General features: G+C 40.7%; 1 long non-coding RNA gene across 1 annotated transcript; it reads left to right on the top strand.

Annotated features, from left to right (window-relative positions):
* Positions 1-737: 737 nt before the first annotated feature.
* Positions 738-4,677, top strand: LOC146481115 (uncharacterized). Its single transcript, XR_014864534.1, has 2 exons — positions 738-1,631; positions 4,590-4,677. It is a non-coding gene; the product is annotated as an uncharacterized LOC146481115 (long non-coding RNA).
* The last annotated feature ends 5,696 nt before the right edge of the window (positions 4,678-10,373 follow it).

Raw genomic sequence — 10,373 nt, 5'->3', positions numbered from 1 at the left:
CGCGGAGCATGCGCGTGGGACGGCCGGTTTTGGCCAGTGTAGGAGTCAATGGGTTAAATTTTGAGTAGGGTTTGGAACGTTACCCACCATGGCATGAACCACCGTGGGATGAACCACCATGGCATGAACCACCATGACGTGAACCACCATGACGTGAACCACCATGGGATGAACCACCGTGGCATGAACCACCATGGCATGAACCACCGTGGGATGAACAACGGTGGCATGAACCACCATGGCATGAACCACCGTGGCATGAACCACCATGGCATGAACCACCGTGGCATGAACCACCATGGCATGAACCACCATGACGTGAACCACCATGGCATGAACCACCATAGGATGAACCACCGTGGGATGAACCACCGTGGCATGAACCACCATGGCACGAACCACCGTGGCATGAACCACCGTGGCATGAACCACCATGGCATGAACCACCGTGGGATGAATCACCGTGGCATGAACCACCATGGCATGAACCACTGTGGGATGAACCACCGTGGCATGAACCACCATGGCATGAACCACCGTGGGATGAACCACCGTGGGATGAACCACCGTGGCATGAACCACCATGGCATGAACCAGCGTGACACGAACAACAATGAGCTCATGTCACGCTGGTTCATCTCGTATGAGAGGAACCAGCGTGACATGAACCACCACCGTGACATTAATCACCGTGGAATTAAATACCGTGACATAAATTACTGTGGGATTGAACACCGTGACATGAACTAGCGTGGTATTAAATACCATTATGTGAGCTAGCGTGGGATTAAGAACTACCGTGGTATACCGTACTGTGACATGAACCGTGGAACGCAAACTACTCAAACTTTGATTTCAACTTTTATTTCTCTTAGTAAACCGCTTCACTAAGAATCCTTGGAGTACTATAGATAAATACTTCCCCATATTTTCATTAAGCCATCAAAATAGCCGAGTCTTAATTCTACATGAAATGAACTCAACCATTTATTTACTAGCCTGCGACAGCAGATGCCTTTCTGGTTTTTGTTTCACCCTACGCGAAATCCGGAAATGCCGTCTGCTCCCGTAAGCTATTAATTCAGTTCCAATCTAGTAAACGTTTTTAAATTAATCATTTTAGTCATTTTATTTTAATCATTTTTTCTCATTTTAATGCATTAATCTAATACTTACCGGAATCTTTCCTCGGCCGAAAAAGTGCGACTTGTCGTTACTCTCTTCTCAGTTTATTCAGGGAAAAGGTTCAAATTAGTACGACTTGATCACTAGACGTAAAGTTAGATTCGTTCTCGTTTACTATGCTTTTCAAGGATAATAACCTCCCAGTTTATCTAAATGACTATGAAACTGCATGAGAAAAATGCATACAGAATTAAGAATTACATACAAGTTATATGCTAATCTTGAGTCTAAAATATAGTCCTTGCTTTTCAAGCAAGGAAATAGTGGGGAGACAATTGTCAGTGTAAAAAGGAAAGAAGATAGGCCTGCGCGACTCCCACTCGCGTGTTTTTATCCATGTTCAGTTATAGTTTTGCTACAACGAGTATGTCTTTCAGGGAAAGCCCTCTCTTGTATGAGCGGTGCCGCTCCCTGTAAATTTAAGTTTAATTTTAAATTTAATGTAAGTCTAAGGCGTAATCAAAACACAGCAGGAAAATACTAAGCTCCCGCAACATAAACACAAACCTCAGTTACAGAGCGGAGCGGAGCAATGACAAAAAACACAGCCGTAACTAAAGCGGCATTTAGCCCTCAAATTAACGCATTGTACAGCTTTTTTAAAAAGTAGCTCCAATGCTAAAGAAAGGACAAATAACCGTGACAAGTAACAGAACATCTTGCCACAAAAGCCGGGACCGGCGATACAAAAGCTGCAAGATAATGATTATTACTCGGTTCAAATCCTATCCTTACAATTACAAAGATAAAAAGAGAGGCTATACTGTCGCAAGACACTGAAATGAGCCGTACGAAGCCTGAACCAATTGCCACAAACGGCATAAGAACGACAGTCGCTAAACTGAAACAACAAGAGGTCAAATAGATAGAACACAAAACCCAGAAATGACCTTTGAGATCAAAATACAAAACATGTGACATTTAAGCAAATGGCTTTGTTCAGTGACTATCACGCAAATCCTCCAAACCATAAATGGTATTTAATAAGAAGAAAATACAGCGCTAAAAGGAAATTTGCAGGGAGCACCGCTCATACAAGAGAGGGTTTTCCCTGAAAGACATACTCATCTTAGCAAAACTATAACTGAACATGGCTAAAAACGCGCGAGTGGGAGTCGCGCAGGCCTATCTTCTTTCCTTTTTACACTGAGCCCGCAAAACGTAGCTAAACTTTAATCTGAGCCCTCGTTTTAGTTTCGGCCTTCCATGCCAAATCACAAAACAGTCTGAATATACCACTGTCGTCCGATTTACCCAATAAAATTGTCATCGTATCAAATTTTTAAAATTTCTATTAGTTGCATGAACCATTTTATAAAAGTAATAAAAAAGAATGGTGTAGCATTGCGCTATTTTCGATTCCGGGTGATTGAGTGATACAGTCTTTCCACTACTTTAGCTAAACGACCCGTGTGCAGCTACATAATAGTTGTTTTATTTTTTCAGTACTAGTTGCGAATTAAAGTGACTGTTTACTGTGTGGTGAAGCATGCACCAAAGCACATGCATGGCAAGTTACATTTGTCACTTAATTAAAATTGAAAACCGCCCCGATTAAAAGAAATACAGTCGAACCTCCCTTTGCGACCACCTCTCGTAAGCGTCCACCTCTCATTAGCGACCACTTTTCCAAAATACCAAAAGTTTTCGAGTCAAATCACTATAGATGGAAGCCTTCGTAGGCGACCACCTCTCGTAAACGACCACTTTTAGAGATGATTGTTTATAATTTTCAATTGATTTTTACCTCCCGTGGGCGACCACTTTACGCACAATCTGCTGTATCTCTCACGGACAGAAATCGAAAAAATCTGTCTTAACATATTGGCTACATCATTACAGCAGACGCCGTAAACGATAAATCTTACAGTCGGAGCTCTCGGAAGTGTTTCCCGATATAGCTTAGCATTGAAACAATTGATAAAATACACATGCACTATACTTCACACTGAAATAACATTTAATCCATACATTTCCCTGTATTTTTTCCCGCGAACCATTTTTAGTAGCAGTTCACGCCTGGCTCGCTATACAGACAAATGTATGGAAATTTCAAAACACGGCTGGACGCTTTCTGGCACAGCTACATCCCTCCAATTTTTCTCTTAAAATCCTTTTCCTAGTGCCAAAAGTTTCCAATTCATGAATTTTTCAGAAGTGATGTTTTATGAAAATTATTTGACATGGGATTTCCATACAAACACTGTTATTTCAAGCCTGTTTGCCTACTCGTCAAAATGGCGTCGAAAACCGTGATAAGGCCTATTACCATATGTAAATTACCCGAGATTTAGACCCCCTGTGGTCTGACCTCTGGTAAGCAACCACCTCCCGTAAGCGACCACATATCCTTGACATTATGGGTAGTCGCTTGTGGGAGGTTCGACTGTAGGACTCAATAACAGATGATTTCATTCTTCCTCCTCCTCATCGAAGCGACGCAAGATTTCGCCAGTGACAAAGGCTAAACAATTAGCTGCCATTTTTTGTCGTCTGCCCTGTACCCTCTCTTCTGTTCCACCCCAGATGCGTTGGAAAGCGTCTGATAAGATCTTCCTCTAAAGCATTTGCTAGAACTTCCGAAGCACTCAACCGTGCATTTGTATTCCGGCTGAAAGCTGTTATCACTTTTCGTCTTTGTAGTTACATCCAGGAAAGCAGCCAGTCCCCTTCCGCTACCTCGGCCGAGATGCTTTGCAACGCCCTTGCTTTCTTTCACTGCCTTGTTAATGATCGATTGGAGTTCCCCTTTCTTTTTCAATTCATCTAGCATGGCTTTCACCTTCCTTTTCGCTACCTCCTCCTCCTCTTCTGTTTCATCGGTATGTTGGTGAAAGAGAAATCTCCTGGCAATTATTATTTTTTATTCATTTATAGAAAAAAAAATAATGCTTCATGGCTTATTCGAAATGCCATTATTATAGGCCTGAAAAACAGCGGGAAAATGGACAATACCGGCTGACAAACATCATTGATTTCAAAATGTGCCATGACCACATGCGGCGCATTGCTCAGTGATCCAAATGGCTAACCAGAAACCTAACCAGAAAACCTTGCCATCACTTCAGCGTGACATACTAAATTCTACATTGCATGATTTCTTCTTGAAAGATAGGGAATCAGGACGCACAAGTTGTGATCCGAGTCTAACCATGACAGGACACCCTGTGGTTTCAGTGCTTTTTCTTAAAATGGTCCTTGAGGATGCATGCCTTTGTGCCCTTTTTTGCGGATTTCACGCAAAGAAAACAATGGTACAGAGTCCCTTCACACGAGCAGTCTGCGTCTTCACATCTTTGAAACGTTTCTGGGCACTCTGCATCACCTGGGACAATGGACAAGTGAACAATAAAACAGTGCGGTTTGTAAAATGGAATGAACACTTTAATAAAGTGCGCTCTAAGGTTAGTTGTTATAAAAGTTGTCTCAAGTAGGATCGACATAACGGTTAACTTGTATGTAATGAAACAACATCTAATGCTTTCAGTACAACCTGTGTACGTGTACTGTGATGGTGTTTGTGGTAATCTGAACAATAGGGCAGCCCGTATAATTACCTAGCAAGGCTACTTGGTACGAGATCTGTTGATCTCCTTTACTTTTTCAAATGGGATAATGATCCAGTGAGAAGGGATAAACGGCTTCCCCTCATTAGACTTATTACATGAGACACATTTCACAAAAATGTGCATAAATATGTTTTCGGTCTGTTCCCGATCAGCAGTAACAGAAACTCTAAGATTTCGTCTTAGAGAAAATATTTCAGTTTAAGAACCTCTCCACAACGGCCACCTTGGGGACAGAAGAAAGTGGCCGTTGTGGAGAGGTGGTCGATATGGGAAGGTAAGGGTGTAATATGACACCTTTTTTTTCGGGAAGTACAACATGTTTATTGTGCTAAGTTCATGCTTACTGTAGCCTATAACGGCAATCCAATCTTAAATAATATATATATAGATAAAATACACAATAAAACGTAAATAATGTTTTGAATCAAAATGTTAGCAAGACGAAACGAGCAAGGTTCGCAACATTCGCTATATTATTGTAGACAATTTATGCTTACTGCAGCATTTAAATGGAACACAATCAAAATACGTATATCGTTAAAATGGATACAGAAACGTAATATTCCGAAGATAAATGTCGATTACTGCATCAGTTTATAAAAATGTGTTTTTTACAAAAAAGAACTGTACTGGCCGTTGTCGAGAGGTTATTTTGGCAGTTGGGGACGCACTTTAGTGGCCGTTGCCATTGTAGAGAGGCGGCCGTTGTAGAGAGGTTTAAACAAGAGCTAATGTATGGACTGTCCGCCGGGACAAAAAAATGTGGCCGTTGCAGAGAGGTGGCCGTTGTGGAGAGGTGGCCGTTAGTGGAGGTTCGACTGTATATACAAAGGTTCATACAATTCTCTCCCTCTGTATTTAAAGTCTGCAGAATCAAAACTATTACGTGAAAAGAACCGATCAAACGCCGTCAGACCGTCCCTTGATACCTAAAAAGCTGTGGATGTCATTTGTGTCCTTTGACGCAGGAGTGTATTTTGTACATACACGTATAATAGGATGTTTTGTATTTGAGACGTAAATATTGTATCGCCTGTTTATCTACATACAAAAAAGTTATAACTAGTTTATTGACCTCATTTATTCACTCACTCAATAGTTTTATACCAATTGTATTAGAATTTATTGTATGATCTTTTAGTTGATTAGTTGTTATGATTAGTTATTCTAGTAGATATCACTAAACCTTTATTGTAATTAACAAGACCAATACCTCCCTATGGAGAGTAAGGCGTAATAAAAATGTACTGTTAGTGTTACTGTTACTCACTCACTCACTCACTCACTCACTCACTCACTCACTCACTCACTAACTCACTCACTCACTCACTCACTCACTCACTCACTAACTCACTCACTCAATCACCCACCCACCCACCCACCCACTCACTCACTCACTCACTCACTCACTCACTCTACGGCCTCGAATTTATTTGCAACGTCCAATTTGATAGGGTACTGATTTGCAGGTATGTTTAACTTCCCGGCGGGGGAACTCCCATATAAAAGTGACGGGGGTGATCGTCGCACATTTTGTAGAGTAGGTAAAGGTAACAGAATTCTGTTTTGTGGGTGTGGCCCAAGCAAATTTTTTGACCCCTAAGAGATAACAAATCAGTTGACTTCCTCTCATATGTTTCGGCTCAATACCCGGCTAAAAGGGTAACACTATACCTCTGACGAAAGTAATTTCAGATTTTACCATCCTAACGGGTACCAAACCCCCAGGGGGGCACTCCCCTATATGGGCTATACGGAGACGTGCCGCTGGATAGGGTATGGTTTTGGGCCCCTCTGTCCTGAACAGGGTATATAATTTCATGCGCAAGTCTGTCACGGACCCGTCATAGACAGGGTATGGTTGCAAGACTGTCGTCGAGTATTTGGCAATCCGAAATCAGAGACGTTAGTCTGCATTTACTTTAGATAACAATGCTTCACGTCAATTGAGTTTCCACTTAAGGTTCAACGCTGTTAATGCGAAATTTTGGGATTTTTCGCCATCACTTCTAGGAAGTGTATTATTTTATCTGTTGTAATTGGTATTCGCGTTTCAATGCGTGGAACATCACGTCCAGTAAGTGACAGTGGGCCTTTAAATGTTATCATTATTGCCAATAAACACTTGTGTAACACAAGAGCTAGATGTTGTCCTCTGTCCTAAATAGGTCTTAAAATTGAGGACATTGTCCTACACAGGGTAGGTATTTAAGGTTATTTTCGTCCTAAACAGGGTCAGGGTTTCAAACCCCCAGCGGCACCCCTACACCCAAACATGGGTCAAGTGCCCCCCCCCCCCCCCCCCCGGGACCAAACCGCACATTTTTAACCTCTAAAAGCTATGACGATCACGCCCGTCACTTTTATACGGGAGTCCCCCAACCCGGAGGCTAAACTGTCTCTTTAAACAGTATGTGATCCTGACTAGCTAATCCTGTTCTGTAAAATAAATCGTAGTGTTCACTTTTAAATTTGTGTCTGGGGATAAGATAGAATATATGCAACATTCATAGAGTAATTAAAACCAAAAAATGTGTTTCTAATCTTATCACTTGTCCGATAATGACAACAGAAGCTAATCAGGGTGTTTGGCCTTGGCGATGACCCCTTAGGTTTCTTTTACTTGAGAAGAGGGTTGAAATCCATGGAACGCAAAAATATGTTGAAATATTATTTATGTGAAGATTCTAATCCAAAACAGAACATGTTAATGCTAACGAGAAATTTAACGGTGCCGTTTTAGTCAAAGCATGTTGTTAAACCTCAGAGTGAGGCCCTCTTGAAAATGGGAGAGTGAGGCCCTCTTGAAATGGGGGACTTTTATTAATTTTGAACAATCAGTGATTATCTTTCACACAAGGCTTGTGAAACACACAGGAGTCACCTTGAGTCTACCTTGAACCGTTCAAGGTAGAACGGCATTGTTTAAATGCGGCAAAGCACTTACCGTCATCTCATGGGGCTCTGTTTAAAACAAGAGAGGATCTTTCCCTTCCGAAATCTTAGCTGAGTTCACCGCCAATTCAAGATTTGCAACGTTTGTACAAACAGACTATCAGATAAAATTCCCCACTAAACCTCACGTGAGATACGTATTTCGTAATTTTTATGTGTTATTCCCCGCGTTTAAGAACCGTAAACTTTAAGATTTATTGATAGCTTAATCCGTAAAATTAATAGGAAATTGTGGTGCCCAGTCCTCTGGTTCATGTGGCGGGGGTTTTGTGGTTCATCCTACGGTGGTTCATCCCATGGTGGTTCATGTCACGGTGGTTCATGCTGCGGTGGGTGAACGTTGCAACCTTATATGTAAATTTTAGTCAGTGATAAACAAGCTATTTATTAAATTCAAAATGGCGACTGAAATGTGAAAAATCGACTTTTTTACATATACTCGTCAACCAATTTTAAGCCCTGTATAATAGAAATGTATATAGATGGAAAGTAGATAAAGTACTCAAAAACAGTGAAGTACAAAATCGTACACTATTTTCTCCTGTCTTCTTATATTTGACCCTAAAGTCAAGATGTTTAAAGATATCTAGTAGGGGTTTAGGGGTTTAAACAAGGATTCCATCTCAAAGTCAAACGTTGGCCTATGTTCAAGGCATCTAAATTCAGGGTACTGAACCCCCAACCTTTCATTAATCGCACTCCATTGGACAAGGGATTTTGCCAGGCAACTGTTTGTTGTTGTTGATGTCTTCCACCTGATACTTCAAGTGATGGAGCGGTGGAGGTATGTGGCGTGAATAATCGGACTAATTTGACTACGAATTGCGGCCGTTATATGGTGCTTCAAGGACTATTTGCTGAATCTTGCCATATCATTAATAGAAGGCGTCATTTTTAGAGGCCTCGCAAACACAGATAGCAGAAAGTCGAATATTGAGGAAAGCAAAACGAATACATAAACATTTGTATGTAAGGGACATGAAATGTCTTGAGGCACCAAATGGGACCCTTATGAGTCTTTTTGGGTCAAAACGTACCCCTTAATACACCTTATTTGGAAGCGCGCATAAACGTAGCTAATCAACTAGCGAATGTGTGCGGGAATATTCAATGTACCCTACATGAAAAAATTTCAAAAACTGTCAGTTCCGAAAACGGCATGGAGAAGGAAAGCTATGGATTCGCTAAATGTTCCTGAGAGATTTTGGGGAAGGTTTTACGAGCGAAAAGCTATCCCAGGGAGATGTCTAATAGTGAAGAGGAACTGACATCGGCTGCTTAAAATGAAAGCAAAGAATTGAGGTTAATTGTGAAGGAAACAGTCGCTTAAGCTGCTTGAGGTAGAAATGCATGCATGCTTTTGCTGTCCAAAACCCTGGCGAGTTGCAGTGAGATTATATTTAGTTTTGCTAACTTGTATTCGTTACTTAGTCGTGAGTCGCAATTTGCCAATTTTGTGTAAAAAAAATTGTAATTAATCATGCCCTGGGTACCTACCACAATGTTTATACTTGTTGATTTACGATTAAAGAACGAGGTATACGTGCATTATTTTTTTGTTAGGGTTTGGTTTGTTAAAATATTTTCTCTTATTTTACGTGTAGACCGATGTTTAAAGAACGAGGTATACATGCATTATTTTTTTGGGTTGAGTTTGTTTGAGTATTGTCCCCCAATGTTACTTGTGAACTCACCTTAAATAACGAAGTATACTTGTGTTATATTTTTTTGCGCTGTTTGGTGAATGTGACGATTTTTATTCCAATGTCTGGAATTTGTCATATTTTCTACAACTGTAATATTACTCCATCATCATGATTGGCTTTTATATGTTTGACTAACTTACATACATTTTTCAATTTGACAAACTTTGGCCAACTTTTTTCACATTTTCCAGAATCATCTAATCCGCCAATATGGCAGGCTTCCATGTGTTAACCTTAATACTCGGGTTGAAGGCCACTTATATCCAGAAATGTAGGGTCTTTGGCCATTTGCCCTTGGTACCCTTGTCTTGAGCTTATTCACCTAAATTGTGGTCTTTGGCGAAATATCATCAAATTTGCCAAATTCGCCGTATTCGTCAAATTCGCCGCTTTGTTGGTACCCTTGTCTTGAGCTCATTCGCTTGAATTTTGGTCCTTGGTGAAATATCGTCAAATTTGCCATATTCGCCAAATTCGCCACTTTGTTGGTACCCTTGTCTTGAGCTCATTCACTTAAAATTTGGTCTTTGGCGAAATATCGTCAAATTTGCCATATTTTCTAAATTCGCTGTATTCATCAAATGCGCCACTTTGTTGGTACCCTTGTCTCGATGCATTTGGCACGTTGACAAAATTTTGCCAAATTTGTCACATTCGCCAAAATCTTCAAATCCACCAACATGGCAGGCTTCCATGTGTTTAGCTTATTTGCATTTATTTGGGAATTTGGCAAAATCTTGCCAAACTCGTTTCATCAAAATTGGCAAATTTGTTACTGCCTGCATTTCTGGACATAAGTGCATAAGCCTGGCCGTTTATGATTGTTGACGCAATTTTCTTTGCCATTTTTACTCTGTCAGAGTCTTACATAAAGGATTGCACTAATCAGTGTGAGGGAATACATAGATTTTATTATATCTTGGCTCGTGATGTTCATAAACACTGAACAGTGATAAAT

This window comes from Pavona decussata, unplaced genomic scaffold (genome assembly GCF_977016875.1).
Source record: "Pavona decussata unplaced genomic scaffold, jaPavDecu1.1 SCAFFOLD_51, whole genome shotgun sequence".
Lineage (NCBI taxonomy): Eukaryota > Metazoa > Cnidaria > Anthozoa > Scleractinia > Agariciidae > Pavona > Pavona decussata.
The sequence above is the reverse complement of the archived record's forward strand: the minus strand, read 5'-3'. Positions and strand labels throughout refer to the sequence as shown.